The sequence below is a fragment of the Salvelinus fontinalis genome, chromosome 15, assembly GCF_029448725.1.
Source record: "Salvelinus fontinalis isolate EN_2023a chromosome 15, ASM2944872v1, whole genome shotgun sequence".
Taxonomy (NCBI): Eukaryota; Metazoa; Chordata; class Actinopteri; order Salmoniformes; family Salmonidae; genus Salvelinus; species Salvelinus fontinalis.
This window is the reverse complement of record NC_074679.1, coordinates 17,537,051-17,556,112: the sequence shown is the minus strand read 5'-3', so window position 1 is coordinate 17,556,112 and position 19,062 is coordinate 17,537,051. Positions and strand designations below refer to the sequence as shown.

The 19,062-nt window shown below is 44.9% G+C and overlaps 1 pseudogene; it reads left to right on the top strand.

Annotated features, from left to right (window-relative positions):
* Positions 1 to 2,840: 2,840 nt before the first annotated feature.
* LOC129811242 (reticulon-4-interacting protein 1 homolog, mitochondrial-like) overlaps positions 2,841 to 19,062 on the top strand; it is a 34,252-nt pseudogene continuing 18,030 nt past the window's right edge.

Genomic DNA, 19,062 nt, shown 5'->3' with positions numbered 1-19,062 from the left:
ACATCTTTGGTAGTATCCAACTTCCTTGCTCATTTTTAGGTCAAATATACACTATGCAGACTACCATGAACATCTTGCAAACTAGTCTTGCAAATTAAGACTCGTCTCACATTATGGAAGCAACACTTCACTAAGGTCTAGTAAAAAAATATTGACCAAGACCACTGCTCCAGAGTCCAATGGCAGGCGAGCTTTACACCACTCCAGCCGACACTTGGCATTGTGCATGGTGAACTTAGGCTTGTGGAAACCCCTTTCATGAACCTCCTGACGAATAGTTATTGCGCTGACGTTGCTTCCAGAAGCACTTTGGCACTCGGTAGTGAGTGTTGCAACCGAGGGCAGACGATTTTTACAGGCTACGTGCTTCAGCACTCGGCGGTCCTGTTCAAGGTTCAGCCTTTACTGCAGTTTTTTGTCTATGGAGATTGCATGGTTGTGTGCTCGATTTCAAACACCTGTCAGCAACAGGTGTGGCTGAAATAGCCGAATCCACTAATTTAAAGGGGTCTATAGTGTATCTGATCCTGCTCATTCATGTCACGTCCACTCCCGCTCCGGCGGGCCAGGTTTACTAACCACCTGTCCTGGCCCAAGATACGCGACCATTTGGATCCGGCACAGTTACCCACATCACTGCACCAATCACCCTCACCAATGGACCCAAGCACCAGGAAAGTCTTCCCTTCATCACCACAGCACCCGTACACAAGGTAATCCTTGGCCTCCCATGGCGCCAACGTCACAACCCCACTATGTCAACTCATGTTCCATATCTCCCTGGCACACTCCAGCAGGGAAACTCCTTCCCGTTCCCATGTCTCATGGTCTCATGTCTCATGGTCTGACAAACATCGCTCTAACTCTGTCACTTTTCACAGCAGATGCGGAAGTGAGACATCGGTGGTTGTGGTGGATTGAGACAGGCGATTTCGTGAGAGGAGCGGGTTGGCCTACTATTATGACCCCTCTATGGAAAGATGAGACTTTTACAAACACCATGGTGTACTCCGTTTTGCTGTATGACCCCCCACAAGCATCTGAAGTCGGTATAGCCGATCTGCCAACTTCTATCTGTAGCGTCAGTACAGCTTGAACTACACACTAATATGACCCGTCTGTGGAAAGGTGAGACTCTCACGAACACGTACAGTGACAGTCAAAAGTTTGGCGGAGGGCATACAGAAGATATCCTTATTTGGTAAAATACGAATTCCATGTTATGGCAAGAACAGCTCAAATAAGCAAAGAGAAACGACAGTCCATCATTACTTTAAGACATGAAGGTCAGTCAATCTGGAAAATGTCAAGTTTCTTCAAGTACAGTCGCAAAAACCATCAAGCGCTATGATAAAACTGGCGCTCATGAGGACCACCTCAGGAAAGGAAGACCCAGAGTTACCTCTGCTGCAGAGGATAAATTTATTAGAGTTAACTGCACCTCAGATTTCAGCCCAAATAAATGCTTCACAGAGTTCAAGTAACAGACACATCTCAACATCAACTGTTCAAATGAGACTGCATGAATCAGGCCTTCATGGTCGAATTGCTGCAAAGAAACCACTACTAAAGGACACCAATAAAAATAATTGACTTGCTTAGGCCAGGAAACACCATCAATGGACATTTTACCAATGGAAATCTGTCCTTTGGTCTGATGAGTCCAAATTTGAGATTTTTGGTTCCAACCGCTGTGTCTTTGTGAGACGCAGAGTAGGTGAACAGATGATCTCCGCGTGTGTGGTTCCCACCGTGAAGCATGGAGGAGGAGGTGTTATGGTGTGGGGGTGCTTTGCTCGTGACACTGTCAGTGATTTATTTAGAATTCAAGGCACACTTAACCAGCATGGCTACCACAGCATTCTGCAGTAATACGCCATCCCATTTGGTTTGCACTTAGTGGGACTGTCATTTGTTTTTCAACAGGACAAGGACCCCAAAACACACCTCCAGGCTATGTAAGGGCTATTTGACCAATAAGAAGAGTGATGAGTGCTGCATCAGAGTGCTGCATCAGATGACCTGGCCTCCACAATTAGCCGACCTCAACCCAATTGAGATGGTTTGGGATGAGTTGGACTGCAGAGTGAAGGAAAAGCAGCCAACAAGTGCTCAGCATATGTGGGAACTTCTTCAAGACTGTTGGAAAAGCATTCCTCATGAAGCTTGTTGAGAGAATGCCAAGAGTGTGCAAATCTGTCATCAAGGCAAAGGGTTGCTACTTTGAAGAATCTCAAATATAAAATATATTTAGATTTGTTTAACACTTTTTTGGTTATTACATGATTCCATATGTGTTATTTCATAGTTTTGATGTCTTTACTATTATTATACAATGTAGAAAATAGTACAAATAAAGAAAAACCCTTGAATGAGTAGGTGTTTCCAAACTTTTGACTGGTACTGTACATGTTGGTTGTATTTTTCTAGGACGCCCACAGGCCTCACAAGACTTGTCTGAAGGTCAAGTACAATATGTACACTGTTTAGTGCCAAAATACGTTTTTAAATACATGTAAAAAATGTTTCCTGATCTTTCTTATGTCTCTCGGGTATAGGACAGACACTTCAGAACAAACTTACTTAGATTTTTGGGGGGACTATCTGTTGTTCCATGTAGTGAATCTGTTATTCATTGTATTTGTTTCTACAGGCTAATAGCAGTAAGGTCAAATACGGTTTTGAATCAAATCATTAAAAAAAATGTTTTTCCTTGGTATGACCTTAAAACAATTCCCCCCTCACCCCTCGGGCTTTGACAGGGCTTAGACTGTAATGGGAATATACAAGACTGAAGAACAAGTGTATTGACAATTTATAGCTAGTTGATGAACATAATCATGCATCTTTTGAGACAGTTGTCATGCTTTCGGGGGTCTTGTCTCCTAATCAGGAGAGCACCCTGTGTGAAAACATTCCTCCATGGAGGTCAGAAGAGACTGTTCAACACCACCTCCAACAGCCATATGACAATCATGCCTGCTTGGGAGATCAATAGATACGGCAGTAATAATGTCTTTCAGTTCACTAAAAACGCTGGGTTATGGACTGAGGAAGTCATCCTCAATGTCCATGCTGCAGGTCTCAACCACATTGACGTCAGCATGAGAGGTTGTTGTGATATTCTAGCTTGATAGATTCCTTCTTCTTTTTCTTCTTCTTCTTCTTCTTCTTCTTCTTCTTCTTCTTCTTCTATGAAGTTTAACGGCGGTTAACATCCAATAAGTGTTGCATTACCGCCACCAACTAGACTGGAGTACAACTCCATTATACTTTGCTTTATAAAAGCTAAATTAATCAACAAATAATCTACCTTCTAACCCTACATTAATTAAAAACCAACCACCCTACTCCACTATTTAAATCTACCTAGTCCTACCTCAGGCCAAGAGCCTGAAAGGACAGGACACCACCACTCAACACAACCTGTAACACAACCTGACGTCAAATCTCTTACACTCAAATACTTTTCTGCAGCTGCCACCACAACCTCAATTTTCTGCAACTTGCATTCCATCCCTGCAGTACAGTTGATAACCATTGCTATGAATGCTAAAAATCCAATCTTACTGAAGCATATATAATTTATTGGCCTATCTCTCTGTACTGATACAGATCTACTACTCACACGAATACTTTCAGGATCCTTCCCTCTTGAACCATCTTCTTCAACCTTCTTCACAGCCTCAGTATCCGACACCCTCCGCTCTACTCTAACCCTGGTAACCTCAACCTGCCTCTCTCACACTGGACATTTCTGATCCCTAGCCCCATGGGCACCCTTACAATTAACACATACCGCTTATTTCCCCAATGCTACACATTCCTTTATCTCATGCCTGTCACGTTCTGACCTTAGTTCTTTTGTTATGTCTTTGTTTTAGTATGGTCAGGGCGTGAGTTGGGTGGGTTGTCAATGTTCGTTTTTCTATGTTGTGTTTTGCGTTTGGCTTGGTATGGTTCTCAATCAGAGGCAGGTGTCGTTAGTTGTCTCTGATTGAGAATGATACTTAGGTAGCCTTTTTCCACCTGTGTTTCGTGGGTGATTATTTTCTGTTCTGTGTTTTGTATTTTCACCGTTCAGGACTGTTTCGTTTCGTTCTCGTGTTTTGTTGTTTTTGTTCGAGTATTCGTTTTCATTAAAAGAGATAATGAATACTTACCACGCTGCACCTTGGTCCTCCTCTCTTTCTCCCAATGACGAACGTTACAATGCCCTTCTGCACTCTTCTCACACCTAGGAACCTCCCTCCTACAGACTGCTGTCACATGCCCATAAGCTTGACACCTGTAACAAAGTAATGAATTCAGCACATAAGCTCATACGGGATAACTGAAATAACCTAACAACACATTGTCGGCCAGAGATTCAACTCAAAAGAACAGACAATGACTCTTCTGCCACACCACTCACCCGATAGATTCCCTTGAAGTGACCTTATTTTTATAGGCTAACTCTTCATTTCAAGTCAGTGGTTTTCCTATGACCTTCTCAGAGTTCTTAAAGAAGATAGACTATCAGATCTTTTATAGATAGCTTATATGAAGACAGTTGTGAGACATCTTCACAATAGCCTTTTTGTGCACACACCACAGTCTATTGAAAAGGAAACTGCCCTCATTCAGAGCTGACTGAGAATCTGTTGTTTTGCTATGCACATTTGGTCTGTGTATGAGTGGGCATAATAGATCACCCCTGGAGATGAGGAGAGCTCTTCTGACACAAAGGGAAAGTTGACTGCTGTGGCACATTTGGTTTGGGTGTTAAATTGAAACTGTGAATGTTCGGCTAAACCTCACACTTAGGTCTAGATGTGCTCTTTGAAGAGGTGGGGACCTGCTGTTTCTTATGGTTACCTCTCAGTCTAATCAGTGATGATCTTCCCAGCTAGTTTCAGTGTTCTCGTCATCTTGTGGCCTCTTCGTATCTGAATTCACTTGTCTCAACAACTACTTTTTCTGATTGCGTTTTGCCTAATTTCTGTGTTGTTTCTGCCCTCTCAGGTGGGTATGGGGCTGCCACCATGGCCATGAAGAGAGACCTCCTAAACATCAACCAATCCGGCAGTTAGTTCCCCCTGATCCTGGGCCATGACGTGTCCGGAGTCATCATCGAGTGTTTTCTGGATGTGGCACCAGACTACTTCAAATAGGTGGATGAGGTAACACACAAACAAACAGGCCCTAGGATGCAGTAGAATAGGGTGGTACTCTCTGTGGGAAGGATTGGGGTTGTGTGTTTTTGTGTTACTGCTTTGTTTACTTAATCCAAGCGCAGCTGAAATGTGAAGCACCTCATTGTATCATTGTTAATGTCAGGGGTTTTCCTATGATGTTTCTCATAGCTCTCAGAGAACATAGACAATCAGATCTTTTACATAATAGCCTATAAGAAGTCAGATGCGAAACATGTTCACAATAGTATGTTCACAATAGCCTGAATTTCCCTTTCACCTAGTGAAAAGGAAATTCAGCAACCCTTGGAGGACAGTGATAAAAGAGCTTCTTTATTGTCAAAAAGTAAAACCAACGCGTTTTGTACCTTGGCCTTCGGGAATTACAGATGGTGAGGAGCATTTTATAAATGTATGTATAATGTTACATCGTCACACCACCTTGGGGCCAACTGGTCAACTCGTCGTCAGTGTGTCAGTGAAACACTATCCCATCATATGGATGTGAAGATATACACAAACAGATCATTCAAAATGTCACAATCTTGGTATCTGTGCCATCCATGCAGGGTGTTACCAGTGCTTGGTTGGTTAAGCCAGTGTTTATTTCCTTCTCAGGTGTGGGCGGCCATTCCCCCTTGGAAACATGGAAGCCTGGCTGAGATTGTGGTGTTGAGTGCAAATGTGGTACTGTTTTGTTTATGATCCATTTATGTTTTGTGTTGTAGTTTGTTTTTCAAACTATTGTTTGCATGTGGTTCTTTCTACAATAAACATGCAAATATGTGTAGTTGAACATTACTACTGCCAGGGATACTCTGCTTTCTTTAGCATGTTCAAGAGAGAATGCATTTGGATACATTAGTATAGGCAATATTAGGTCTCTTCTGTGGGCTAAATGCTATTGCTAGGCTGGAGTGGAATTTTGGGATGGTTTCAGATTTGAGAATAAAAGCTACCGGCAGAGTTAGACTCCATGGTGCTGCTCAGTGAGGCATGGTCATTAATGACAGACTCATTAAATAGGCTTTCTGAGTGATGAGGAGCCAAATGAGGAGCAATCAGGACTGCAGACAGACGAGCCAGCTCTGAGTTGGCATCGTTACGCAGGGCTTTTTAATGGATAATGATGATTCAACATTTTCAGATAGTGACAGGTTTGGTCGGAGGTTTGTGAGGCTCAAGGTAGAAGTTATCTAGGATCAGATTTCCCTTCCCACTTGTCCTACCTAACCTTTTGGAGGATGAACTGATATCTTTGACCTACTCCTGAGTCCTGAGTGTGACGGGGTCCGGTCTCCAAAAAGCCCACAATTCTGAGTCACACGGAGGTGGCGGCCGCTCCTTACATGTCTGCCACAACCTGGTCTGCCCTGGTCAACACAGGAGGCCTTAACAAGACAACTGTGCCAAGAAATGGCAAACACACACACGCACATGCACATGCAAACACACACACACATACATACACATCTCCTGCCAATTTGAGGTCAACTTGTCTCTTTCCCCCTCTAACCCCTGCTGTTGTCCCTATTCATCCCATATAATCCTCATGTCTTTGATCTTGTTGATTATTCCACTTGGTTATTTCATTAAAAGCCTGTCTGTAGGAAACCAGTGGGTTATGAGCATAGGGAGGGAGTTGTACTGTGGCATAGTGGGCCCTTTGGAAATGAGCTTCAGCAGTGGCTGGCTTGGCATGGGACTTGGCACTCTGAAGCCACTGCTTCACATGCAATAGATAGAAGAGTTTAACACGTTTTTAACACGTTTTCTCCATTTTCACTCTGTCTACTAATCTGTGTTTTTAATCTGGTGTTTATCCGTCCCCATACAGCACTCTGATCCTGGGAGGTTCAGGATGAGTCTGAACATTTTCCATACAGATGTACATACTGATGTTGACGACGACCATAATGTTCTGGTACTGTAAATTCATGACTTCATTTTCACTGTGAAAATGTTTACCGGCAATCTTAGGTATTTGTAACGCTTGTCGTAAGGAAGAGTGGACCAAAGCGCAGCGTAGAAAGTGTTCATGATCTTTATTTGTCAAGAATCACTCAAACAAAAATAATGAATATAAAAACGAAAGCGAACAGTTCCGTCAGTCACAGATACTAAACGGAAAACAACACCCCACAAAACCCAAACGGAAAATGACAACTATTATATGATCCCCAATCAGAGATAACGACAGACAGCTGCCTCTGATTGGAAACCACACTAGGCAAAAACAACAAAGAAATAGACAACATAGAATGCCCACCCGAGTCACACCATGACCTAACCAAACATAGAGAATAAATAAGGATATCTAAGGTCAGGGCGTGACAGTATTCAAACCCCATCGCCATGACAATAGCTACATGGACATAATACAAAGCCTTAATAAACAAATAACAAATAACTATGACATATAAATTCCATAAAAAGCTGTTTATATTTGTGTGAGTAACATTATATGTGTGTCTGTGCCCGGCTGTCCTATTGTGTCACCCTAACCCATTGCTGTGACCTCAATCAGCACATCTAGCAGTGGGGTAAAAATACTTTAAAGTACTACTTAAGTAGTTTTTGGGGGTATCTGTACTTTACTTTACTACACTGCTCAAAAAAATAAAGGGAACACTTAAACAACACAATGTAACTCCAAGTCAATCACACTTCTGTGAAATCAAACTGTCCACTTAGGAAGCAACACTGATTGACAATAAATTTCACATGCTGTTGTGCAAATGGAATAGACAAAAGGTGGAAATTATAGGCAATTAGCAAGACACCCCCAAAAAAGGAGTGATTCTGCAGGTGGTGACCACAGACCACTTCTCAGTTCCTATGCTTCCTGGCTGATGTTTTGGTCACTTTTGAATGCTGGCGGTGCTCTCACTCTAGTGGTAGCATGAGACGGAGTCTACAACCCACACAAGTGGCTCAGGTAGTGCAGTTCATCCAGGATGGCACATCAATGCGAGCTGTGGCAAAAAGGTTTGCTGTGTCTGTCAGCGTAGTGTCCAGAGCATGGAGGCGCTACCAGGAGACAGGCCAGTACATCAGGAGACGTGGAGGAGGCCGTAGGAGGGCAACAACCCAGCAGCAGGACCGCTACCTCCGCCTTTGTGCAAGGAGGTGCACTGCCAGAGCCCTGCAAAATGACCTCCAGCAGGCCACAAATGTGCATGTGTCAGCATATGGTCTCAGAAGGGGTCTGAGGATCTCATCTCGGTACCTAATGGCAGTCAGGCTACCTCTGGCGAGCACATGGAGGGCTGTGCGGCCCCACAAAGAAATGCCACCCCACACCATGACTGACCCATCGCCAAACCGGTCATGCTGGAGGATGTTGCAGGCAGCAGAACGTTCTCCACGGCGTCTCCAGACTCTGTCACATGTGCTCATGTGCTCAGTGTGAACCTGCTTTCATCTGTGAAGAGCACAGGGCGCCAGTGGCGAATTTGCCAATCTTGGTGTTCTCTGGCAAATGCCAAACGTCCTGCACGGTGTTGGGCTGTAAGCACAACCCCCACCTGTGGACGTCGGGCCCTCATACCACCCTCATGGAGTCTGTTTCTGACCGTTTGAGCAGACACATTAACATTTGTGGCCTGCTGGAGGTCATTTTGCAGGGCGCCGGCAGTGCACCTCCTTGCACAAAGGCGGAGGTAGCGGTCTTGCTGCTGGGTTGTTGCCCTCCTACGGCCTCCTCTACGTCTCCTGATGTACTGGCCTGTCTCCTGGTAGCGCCTCCATGCTCTGGACACTACGCTGACAGACACAGCAAACCTTTTTGCCACAGCTCTCATTGATGTGCCATCCTGGATGAACTGCACTACCTGAGCCACTTGTGTGGGTTGTAGACTCCGTCTCATGCTACCACTAGAGTGAGAGCACCACCAACATTCAAAAGTGACCAAAACATCAGCCAGGAAGCATAGGAACTGAGAAGTGGTCTGTGGTCACCACCTGCAGAATCACTCCTTTTTTGGGGGTGTCTTGCTAATTGTCTATAATTTCCACCTTTTGTCTATTCCATTTGCACAACAGCATGTGAAATTTATTGTCAATCAGTGTTGCTTCCTAAGTGGACAGTTTGATTTCACAGAAGTGTGATTGACTTGGAGTTACATTGTGTTGTTTAAGTGTTCCCTTTATTTTTTTGAGCAGTGTATTTAAAGTTTTGCCAACTTTTACCTTTACTTCACTACATTCCTGAAGAAAATAATGTACTTTTTATTCCATACATTTTCCTTGACACACAAAAGTCCTCATTAGATTTGAACACAAAAATTCCCACACTTATCAAGAGAACGTCCCTGGTCATCCCTACTGACTCTGATCTGGCGGACTCACTAAACACAAATGCTTCGTTTGTAAATTATGTCTGAGTGTTGGAGTGTGCCACTGGCTATCCGTCAATAAAAAATAAAATAAATGATGCTGTCTGGTTTGCTTAATATAAGGAATTTTACATGGTTTATACTGTTACTTTTACTTTTGATACTTAGGTACATTTTAGCAATTCCATTTACTTTTGATACTTAAGTATATTTAAAACCAAATACTTTTAGACTCTTACTCAAGTAGTATTTAACTGGGTGACTTTCACTTTTACTTGAGTCATTTTCTATTAAGGTATCTTAAGTATGACAGTTGAGTACTTTTTCCACCACTGACATCTATCTCACATTAGAGTGATTCAGAGCTGGTGCCTCTGATCTCTCCTCTTATAAGAGATGATATGTGTACTGGCTGCACCCTCTCAAAGAGTGACTGTGGTGGTGTGTGTTTGATGATGATGTAGAGTCAGTTTTATCATCTCAGATGCTAAAGGCCTGGAATGGGGAGCCCATGTGACAGTAACCTGCTCCCAGAATGCCGAGCGGCTGGTGAGGGGGCTGGGGGCGGATCACGTGGTGCACTACACAGCTGGGCCTGTTGAGGTGCCCCTGAGTGCGCGGGAAAAGTAATCCCATGCAAACACGCAAACAAAAGCAGACACACTTTAATGGGATTCTGAGAGATTCTGGCATTTAAGCCCTTGTTCTACTTACCCAAAGCAATACTACTATACAGTCGTGGCCAAAAGTTTTGAGAATGACACAAATATTAATTTTCACGAAGTTTGCTGCTTCCAATGTCTTTAGATATTCTTGTCAGATGTTACTATGGAATACTGAAGTATACTTACAAGCATTTCATAAGTGTCAAAGGCTTTTATTGACAATTAAATGAAATTGATGCAAACAGTCAATATTTGCAGTGTTGACCCTTCTTTTTCAAGACCTCTGCAATCCGCCCTGGCATGCTGTCAATTAACTTCTGGGCCACATCCTGACTGATGGCATCCCATTCTTGCATAATCAATGCTTGGAGTTTGTCAGATTTTGTGGGTTTTTGTTTGTCCACCCGCCTCTTGAGGATTGACCACAAGTTCTCAATGGGATTAAGGTCTGGGGAGTTTCTTGGCCATTGACCCAAAATATCGATGTTTTGTTCCCCAAGCCACTTAGTTTTCACTTTTGCCTTAAGGCAAGGTACTCCATCATGCTGGAAAAGGCATTGTTCGTCACCAAACTGTTCCTGGATGGTTGGGAGAAGTTGCTCTCGGAGGATGTGTTGGTACCATTCTTTATTCATGGCTATGTTCTTAGGAAAAATTGTGAGTGAGCCCACTCCCTTGGCTGAGAAGCACCCCCACACATGAATGGTCTCAGGATGCTTTACTGTTGGCATGATACAGAACTGATGGTAGCGCTCACCATGTCTTCTCCGGACAAGCTTTTTTCCGGATGCCCCAACAATCGGAAAGGGGATTCATCAGAGAAAATCCTTTACCCCAGTCCTCAGGAGTCCAATCCCTGTACCTTTTGCAGAATATCAGTCTGTCGCTGTGTTTTTCCTGGAGAGAAGTGGCTTCTTTGATGCCCTTCTTGACACCAGGCCATCCTCCAAAAGTCTCCGCCACACTGTGCGTGCAAATGCACTCACACCTGCTTGCTGTTATTCCCGAGCAAGCTCTGTACTGGTGGTGACCCAATCCCGCAGCTGAATCAACTTTAGGAGATGGTCCTGGCGCTTGCTGGACTTTCTTGGGCAACCTGAAGCCTTCTTTACAACAATTGAACCGCTCTCCTTGAAGTTCTTGATGATCCAATAAATGGTTGATTTAGGTGCAATCTTACTGGCAGCAATATCCTTGCCTGTGAAGCCCTTTTTGTGCAAAGCAATGATGAAGGCACGTGTTTCCTTGCAGGTAACCATGGTTGAATGAGGAAGAACAATGATTCCAAGCACCAACCTCCTTTTGAAGCTTCCAGTCTGTTATTCAAACTCAATCAGCATGACAGAGTGATCTCCAGCCATGTCCTCGTCAACACTCACACCTGTGTTAACAAGAGAATCACTGACATGATGTCAGCTGGTCCTTTTGTGGCAGAGCTGAAATGCAGTGGAAATGTTTTTGGGGGATTCAGTTTGCACTTAATTGCAATTCATCTGATAACTCTTCATAACATTCTGGAGTATTTGCAAATTGCCATCATACAAACTGAGGCAGCAGACTTTGTGAAAATTAATAATTGTATCATTCTCAAAACCTGTGGCCACGACTGTACATGTAGACTTCCAGTCATTGCGTTAATGCTAGTTAGCATTGGCTCGCAAAACAATCGCTAACTTCCTTCATACTGCACGCAGAGACATACAAATGGCATCCACAAGTTCATCTGACTCTGGGTAAGTAGAGCACAGAATCTCGCAGGATCCCTTAAAAACCTCCATGGTAACATTTATCTGAATAGGATGAGGACTGTTCCTCATGGGTCAGTTAACTGTAATCAAGGATTGGGCACCTCTCTCTCACTGCCACAGTAAACTCTCATTAGTGTGTGGGAAAATAAGTCTCTCCAGTTAATTAAATAATCTCTCTCTCTCTCTCTCTCTCTCTCTCTCTCTCTCTCTCTCTCTCTCTCTCTCTCTCTCTCTCTCTCTCTCTCTCTCTCTCTCTCTCTCTCTCTCTCTCTCTCGTTCTCTCTCTCTCTCTCTCTCTCTCTCTCTCTCTCTCTCTCGTTCTCTCTCTCTCTCTCTCTCTCGTTCTCTCTCTCGTTCTCTCTCTCTCTCGTTCTCTCTCTCGTTCTCTCTCTCTCTCTCTCGTTCTCTCTCTCGTTCTCTCTCTCTCTCGTTCTCTCTCTCGTTCTCTCTCTCGTTCTCTCTCTCTCTGTGTCCTAGTTTTGATCTGGTTCTGGATAATGTGGGCGCGGACACAGAGAGCTGGGCTCTGGGCCTTCTGAAGCCGTGGTGTGGAACCAAGCACGTAACCCTGGTAACGCCCTTCCTCCAGAACACCGACCTGCTGGACATCGCTGATGGAATGCTCCATACCGCGGTCTCCGTGTCATCCAAAGCACTCAAGGCAACCATGGCAGCATTTCTGTATTTAATATAATGCATCCTTTATTTACACAGGTTGACTGAAGATCCATATACAACGCCTACCATGAACCATGAACATGTACAGCAAAGCACTTACTAGACGTTTGAAATTTCCCCTTATAAGGCAACACCCAATCTCACTCCCCTTGCTTGTCATCCCGCCCTCACATAGTAACACCGACATCCTGTTGGCATTTGTGGTGTACAGACTGCAAAATGTGCAGTGCATTTGAGGTTTTGTGCGCGCCTTTTTTCTCTCCTTGTCATAGTCCCACCCACCACATCACCACACGATCCACAAGATGTACTGATAGCTGTATGTTTATGTGGGCCTCATCATGGAGAACCAGAGCAGTGCTGATTACATTTATCACTGCTCAAATACTGTAGCAGGAATAGTTAGGACTTGAACACAACATTTGTTCCTCAACTGTAGTGTATGATATACAATTTTCTAGCTCTGAGTCTCTACTTTTATCCAATGTGAAAAACAACATTTAAAATTTTGCTACATAGAGCCATAAGGTAATCACTTTATCAGTAATGTAGTAGTTTCTAGTAACGGAAATGGAAAACCATTTACTCTGGGAAATAGAAACTTAAGACGAGGTGGATGTGTGTGAAGACATGGCTTGTCTTGGGGGAGCCCCATAGAAGCATGCACTGTCCCTGTCCCCCACTATAGGTGGAATGGCACGGTGGATCTGAACCATGGGGTTTGTCCCGTAGCAGTGTTGACAGTAGAAAGAGACAGACCTTGGTTAGAATATAGAAGAGGTGGGGGGAGTAAAGTGTAAACACACCTTATCTATTTCAGCCCCATACTGTCGATCACTTTTTGAACACCCACTTGTCTCCCTCCCTCACCCTGTCTCTCTCCACTCACTCATATGATCTCTCATTTCCTAGACAAAGTGCAACCAGATCTGTAAACCATGTGTCTTTTGCGACATCTCCTCTCCTCACCCTAGCTTCTCCTTACCAGTAATGGAGCCCTCTATCCCTCACCCTGTCTCTCTCCACTCACTCATATGATCTCTCATTTTAAAGACAAAGTGCAACCAGATCTGTAAACCATGTGTCTTTTGCGGCATCTCCTCTCCTCTCCCTAGCTTCTCCTTACCAGTAATGGAGCCCCCTCGGCCCTCTGTGCTGGGCCAACACTGCGATAAATGATAAAAGGTTCTGGATCTTCACCACTCACTGGCCTACATCCTGCTGTTGGTAAAAACATGCCCTCCAGGCTTTAGATAAACAAAGCTGGCTCCATCGGTGTGGGAGCTTCGAGCTGATCTCGCAACCAGCCCAGTATTAGTGGGCCTTGGGTAGTTTGGGTAGAGAGAAGACCTCTGTACCCAGAGAGAGGGCATGTTACAACGGGGTACGGTTAACTTCTCAACCCCAACCCTTTCCTAGCATATCCATGGAAACAGACCTCAGGCAGGACTGACAGAGGCAGACTTAGCAGATTTGGTTAATCCTTACATCTGGTTACCTTTGGTTTGGTGATTGGACACTTTGGAGGCATCTTTTATTTTAATATTACTAACAGTGGTGGAAAAAGTACCCAATTTCACACTTGAGTAAAAGTAAATATACTGAAAGTCCTCCAGTAAAATACTACTTGAGTGAAAGTCTACAAGTATTTGGCTTTAAATATACTTAACCTCTTGTGGCTGAAGGGGCAATATTGAGTAGCTTGGATGAAAGGTGCACAGATATGCCCAGAGTAAACGGCCTGCTTCTCAGTCATAGTTGCTAATATATGCATATTATTATTAGTATTGGATAGAAAACACTCTGATGTTTCTAAAACTGTTTGAATTATGTCTGTGAGTATAACAGAACTCATATGGCAGGCAAAAACCTATTCACTTCCTACGGCTTCCACTAGATGTCATTTGTCTGTAGAACTTTGTCCGATGACTCTACTGTGAAGGGTTGCCGAATGAGAGGACAATTAGTCACCACTGCCATGAGGTGACCATTCTTTGACCATGCACGTTCACATGAGAGGGAGCTCCGTTCCATCGCTCATCTGAAGTCAATGTAATTCTCCGGTTGGAACGTTATTCAAGATTTATGTTAACAACATTCTAAAGATTGATTCAATACATCGTTTGACATGTTTCTACTGACTGTTACCGAACTTTTGGACATTTCGTCAGGTTTTAGTGAACGCGCTTCGTGACTTTGGAATTGTTTACCAAACACGCTAACCAAAGTAGCTAATTGGACATAAATAACGGACATTATCGAACAAATCAAGCATTTATTGTGGACCTGGGATTCCTGGGAGTGCATTCTGATGAAGATCATCAAAGGTAAGGGAATATTTATCATGTAATTTCTGGTTTCTGTTAGCCAACATGGTGGCTAATTTGACTATTGCATGGTTTGCTTTTTCCGTAAAGTTTTTTTTACATCTGACACAGCGGTTGCATTAAGGAGAGGTATATCTATAATTCCATGTATATAACTTGTATTATCATCTACATTTATGATGAGTATTTCTGTTGAAATGATGTGGCTATGCAAAATCACTGGATGTTTTTGGAACTAGTGAATGTAACGCGCCAATGTAAACTCAGATTGTTTTATATAAATATGAACTTTATCAAACAAAGCATACATGTATTGTGTAACATGAAGTCCTATAAGTGTCATCTGATGAAGATCATCAAAGGTTAGTGATTCATTTTATCTCCTTTTGTGCTTTTTGTGACTCCTATCTTTGTCTGGAAAAATGGCTGTCCTTATTGTGGTTTGGTTTGACCTAACATAATTGTTTGTAGTGCTTTCACTGAAAAGCATATTTAAAAATGGACACTTTTGTGGGATTAACAACAAGATTACCTTTAAAATGGTGTAAGACACATATATGTCTGAGGAATTTTAATTATGAGATTTCTGTTTTTTGAATTTTGCGCCCTGCACTTTCACTGGCTGTTGTCATATCAATCCCGTTACCTGGATTTCAGCCATAAGAAGTATCAAAAGTAAATGTAATTGCTAAAATATACTTAAGTATCAGAAGTAAAAGTATACCCATTTCAAATTCCTTATATTAAGCAAACCAGATGGCACCATTTTCTTGTTATCTGAATGTACAGATAGCCAGTGGCACACTCCAACACTCAGAAATAATTTACAAAATGTGTTTAGTGAGTCCGCCAGATCAGAGGCAGTAGGATGACCAGGGATGTTCTCTTGATAAGTGTGTGAATTGGACCATTTTCCTGTACTTCTAAGAATTCAAAATGTAACAAATTATTTTGGGTGTCAGGGAAAATGTATGGAGTAAAAAGTACATTCTTTTCTTTAGGCACGTAGTAAAGTAAAAGTTGTCAAAAATAGAAATAGTAAAGTAATGTACAGATAACCCGAAAAACTACTTAAGTAGTACTTTAAAGTATTTTTACTTAAGTACTTTACACCACTGATTACTAATACATTTACATTTAAGTCATTTAGCAGACGCTCTTATCCAGAGCGACTTACAAATTGGTGCATTCACCTTATGACATCCAGTGGAACAGCCACTTTACAATAGTGCATCTAAATCTTTTAAGGGGGGGGGGGGGGGGCAGAAGGATTGCTTTATCCTATCCTAGGTATTCCTTGAAGAGGTGGGGTTTCAGGTGTCTCCGGAAGGTGGTGATTGACTCCGCTGTCCTGGCGTCGTGAGGGAGTTTGTTCCACCATTGGGGTGCCAGAGCAGCTAACAGTTTTGACTGGGCTGAGCGGGAACTGTACTTCCTCAGTGGTAGGGAGGCGAGCAGGCCAGAGGTGGATGAACGCAGTGCCCTTGTTTGGGTGTAGGGCCTGATCAGAGCCTGAAGGTACTGAGGTGCCGTTCCCCTCACAGCTCCGTAGGCAAGCACCATGGTCTTGTAGCGGATGCGAGCTTCAACTGGAAGCCAGTGGAGAGAGCGGAGGAGCGGGGTGACGTGAGAGAACTTGGGAAGGTTGAACACCAGACGGGCTGCGGCGTTCTGGATGAGTTGTAGGGGTTTAATGACACAGGCAGGGAGCCCAGCCAACAGCGAGTTGCAGTAATCCAGACGGGAGATGACAAGTGCCTGGATTAGGACCTGCGCCGCTTCCTGTGTGAGGCAGGGTCGTACTCTGCGGATGTTGTAGAGCATGAACCTACAGGAACGGGCCACCGCCTTGATGTTAGTTGAGAACGACAGGGTGTTGTCCAGGATCACGCCAAGGTTCTTAGCGCTCTGCGAGGAGGACACAATGGAGTTGTCAACCGTGATGGCGAGATCATGGAACGGGCAGTCCTTCCCCGGGAGGAAGAGCAGCTCCGTCTTGCCGAGGTTCAGCTTGAGGTGGTGATCCGTCATCCACACTGATATGTCTGCCAGACATGCAGAGATGCGATTCGCCACCTGGTCATCAGAAGGGGGAAAGGAGAAGATTAATTGTGTGTCGTCTGCATAGCAATGATAGGAGAGACCATGTGAGGTTATGACAGAGCCAAGTGACTTGGTGTATAGCGAGAATAGGAGAGGGCCTAGAACAGAGCCCTGGGGGACACCAGTGGTGAGAGCGCGTGGTGAGGAGACAGATTCTCGCCACGCCACCTGGTAGGAGCGACCTGTCAGGTAGGACGCAATCCAAGCGTGGGCCGCGCCGGAGATGCCCAACTCGGAGAGGGTGGAGAGGAGGATCTGATGGTTCACAGTATCGAAGGCAGCCGATAGGTCTAGAAGGATGAGAGCAGAGGAGAGAGAGTTAGCTTTAGCAGTGCGGAGCGCCTCCGTGATACAGAGAAGAGCAGTCTCAGTTGAGTGACTAGTCTTGAAACCTGACTGATTTGGATCAAGAAGGTCATTCTGAATGAGATAGCAGGAGAGCTGGCCAAGGACGGCACGTTCAAGAGTTTTGGAGAGAAAAGAAAGAAGGGATACTGGTCTGTAGTTGTTGACATCGGAGGGATCGAGTGTAGGTTTTTTCAGAAGGGGTGCAACTCTCGCTCTCTTGAAGACGGAAGGGACGTAGCCAGCGGTCAAGGATGAGTTGATGAGCGAGGTGAGGTAAGGGAGAAGGTCTCCGGAAATGGTCTGGAGAAGAGAGGAGGGGATAGGGTCAAGCGGGCAGGTTGTTGGGCGGCCGGCCGTCACAAGACGCGAGATTTCATCTGGAGAGAGAGGGGAGAAAGAGGTCAGAGCACAGGGTAGGGCAGTGTGAGCAGAACCAGCGGTGTCGTTTGACTTAGCAAACGAGGATCGGATGTCGTCGACCTTCTTTTCGAAATGGTTGACGAAGTCGTCTGCAGAGAGGGCGGAGGGGGATCGAGGAGGGAGGAGAAGGTGGCAAAGAGCTTCCTAGGGTTAGAGGCAGATGCTTGGAATTTAGAGTGGTAGAAAGTGGCTTTAGCAGCAGAGACGGAAGAGGAAAATGTAGAGAGGAGGGAGTGAAAGGATGCCAGGTCCGCAGGGAGGCGAGTTTTCCTCCATTTCCGCTCGGCTGCCCGGAGCCCTGTTCTGTGAGCTCGCAATGAGTCGTCGAGCCACGGAGCGGGAGGGGAGGACCGAGCCGGCCTGGAGGATAGGGGACATAGAGAGTCAAAGGATGCAGAAAGGGAGGAGAGGAGGGTTGAGGAGGCAGAATCAGGAGATAGGTTGGAGAAGGTTTGGGCAGAGGGAAGAGATGATAGGATGGAAGAGGAGAGAGTAGCGGGGGAGAGAGAGCGAAGGTTGGGACGGCGCGATACCATCCGAGTAGGGGCAGTGTGGGAAGTGTTGGATGAGAGCGAGAGGGAAAAGGATACAAGGTAGTGGTCGGAGACTTGGAGGGGAGTTGCAATGAGGTTAGTGGAAGAACAGCATCTAGTAAAGATGAGGTCAAGCGTATTGCCTGCCTTGTGAGTAGGGGGGGAAGGTGAGAGGGTGAGGTCAAAAGAGGAGAGGAGTGGAAAGAAGGAGGCAGAGAGGAATGAGTCAAAGGTAGACGTGGGGAGGTTAAAGTCACCCAGAACTGTGAGAGGTGAGCCGTCCTCAGGAAAGGAGCTTATCAAGGCATCAAGCTCATTGATGAACTCTCCGAGGGAACCTGGAGGGCGATAAATGATAAGGATGTTAAGCTTGAAAGGGCTGGTAACTGTGACAGCATGGAATTCGAAGGAGGCGATAGACAGATGGGTAAGGGGAGAAAGAGAGAATGACCACTTGGGAGAGATGAGGATCCCGGTGCCACCACCCCGCTGACCAGAAGCTCTCGGGGTGTGCGAGAACACGTGGGCAGACGAAGAGAGAGCAGTAGGAGTAACAGTGTTATCTGTGGTGAGCCATGTTTCCGTCAGTGCCAAGAAGTCGAGGGACTGGAGGGACGCATAGGCTGAGATGAGCTCTGCCTTGTTGGCCGCAGATCGGCAGTTCCAGAGGCTACCGGAGACCTGGAACTCCACGTGGGTCGTGCGGGCTGGGACCACCAGGTTAGGGTG